The sequence below is a fragment of the Schistocerca nitens genome, chromosome 7, assembly GCF_023898315.1.
Source record: "Schistocerca nitens isolate TAMUIC-IGC-003100 chromosome 7, iqSchNite1.1, whole genome shotgun sequence".
NCBI lineage: Eukaryota > Metazoa > Arthropoda > Insecta > Orthoptera > Acrididae > Schistocerca > Schistocerca nitens.
Genome location: NC_064620.1, coordinates 309,976,325 through 309,978,824, shown reverse-complemented (window position 1 = coordinate 309,978,824; position 2,500 = coordinate 309,976,325).

Here is a 2,500-nt window from a genome sequence, read left to right as displayed (position 1 = left end):
ACGACACCGCCATCTACAGGAATGCAATGACACCACGCCAACCATAGTGCCAAAACACAGCATCGCCATCTATGAAAACACGACGAAACCACATGCAATAGCCCCATCTACGCGCATCCGACAGCACTAGAACCACCATGTCGATCGCACCACAAAAACAGTACCGCCATCTATGCGACGCCAAGCTGACTACGACGGCGATGGGCCCACAGTACCCGTTTCCCGACCCCACCCACAAAGCCTGCATCCACTGTCCACCACAAGAGCACCAACGCCAGTCCCTGCGCCGCACGACGTCGTCCACCGACAATCACGCCACCCGCCCCCGTACGTGCCTCACGTCACCTGCCCAAATTGCAACTCCAGCGGATGAACGGCGGACTTTTCTCGCAGTCGTAAGTTGCAATCCACCCCTATATCATCCGTTTCATGAAGCGTTTTATCCAAGATGCGAAATTCCCGCTGTCCCTACACATGCTCTAAGTCTGTGCGCGATTGCGTGCTCACAGTACGGATTCCGATGCTGAGCGATCAGCTAGGAAGCGCCCCTACCATATCGGTCCCCATGGGCGTTGCACTCGCAGTCGCAAAGACTCTGGCAATGGCTAAAAGCGCTCCGCAATATATCACGCAGACGGGTAATGACGGTCCGAGCGCTCAGTGTGAGGAGAGCATTACTGAGCCCTGACCCACAAGCAGGTTGTAGCGTATCCCACCCGCAGACATGTGACGTTGTCACACGACCAGTTGTCACTAATCGACTCATTGCTGATAATCATATGCCATACACCGGGGAAAGCTGCCGCAAGGGGTAGCTACGTAGTGCAGTCGCACCTCTACTACTGTACAGAGATAGAACACCACGAGACTGCAACCAGATTAAACTGATACATGGAGCTGATAACTAATAGATGCAGAGCCATCGGAATATAGATGACATACGACATACAACTGTCCCTATACATGCTGACAGTCTGTGCACACAATGTGAACTACACGTCACCCAGACACCCTATCACACACTACTCTCTGGCTGTAACAGACACAATATCTAAGCACCACCATGGAACAACATCCAGTGCATCCTCTCCGCCACATTACACCATTCACACTATGATAACAAAACCAGGAGGTCCACCCCAAAAACAGAATATCTCACACTTCCAACAACCATCATTACGCAGATAAGCCACAAACACCCACACATGTGCTACACAGGGGTGCAGCCAACACCACCACACTGGCGTGTCTCACAGCATATAAGCAATGGCAGAAATGAAAGACACAGGTCTGCCACTCCCTTGCCACACCCACAGAACCGGCGCACCACCTCCCCTGAGCCAAAGGTGCATCCTGACGTGACACATCTCAGGGTGCCTCAGGCGTCCACTTACCATCATCACTATGAACGAACCTCGTCCCCTCCCCCCTCATACACCATCCCTTAACCTAACCTATGTTGCGCCTTAACCTAACCTATGTTGCGCCTTAACCTAACCTATGTTGCGCCTTAACCTAACCTATGTTGCGCCTTAACCTAACCTATGTTGCGCCTTAACCTAACCTATGTTGCGCCTTAACCTAACCTATGTTGCGCCTTAACCTAACCTATGTTGCGCCTTAACCTAACCTATGTTGCGCCTTAACCTAACCTATGTTGCGCCTTAACCTAACCTATGTTGCGCCTTAACCTAACCTATGTTGCGCCTTAACCTAACCTATGTTGCGCCTTAACCTAACCTATGTTGCGCCTTAACCTAACCTATGTTGCGCCTTAACCTAACCTATGTTGCGCCTTAACCTAGCCTATGTTGCGCCTTAACCTAACCTATGTTGCGCCTTAACCTAGCCTATGTTGCGCCTTAACCTAGCCTATGTTGCGCCTTAACCTAACCTATGTTGCGCCTTAACCTAACCTATGTTGCGCCTTAACCTAACCTATGTTGCGCCTTAACCTAACCTATGTTGCGCCTTAACCTAACCTATGTTGCGCCTTAACCTAACCTACGTTGCGCCTTAACCTAACCTACGTTGCGCCTTAACCTAACCTACGTTGCGCCTTAACCTAACCTACGTTGCGCCTTAACCTAACCTACGTTGCGCCTTAACCTAACCTACGTTGCGCCTTAACCTAACCTACGTTGCGCCTTAACCTAACCTACGTTGCGCCTTAACCTAACCTATGTTGCGCCTTAACCTAACCTATGTTGCGCCTTAACCTAACCTAAGTTGGGCCCTAACCTAACCTACGTTGGGCCCTAACCTAACCTACGTTGGGCCCTAACCTAACCTACGTTGGGCCCTAACCTAACCTACGTTGGGCCCTAACCTAACCTACGTTGGGCCCTAACCTAACCTACGTTGGGCCCTAACCTAACCTACGTTGGGCCCTAACCTAACCTACGTTGGGCCCTAACCTAACCTACGTTGGGCCCTAACCTAACCTACGTTGGGCCCTAACCTAACCTACGTTGGGCCCTAACCTAACCTACGTTGGGCC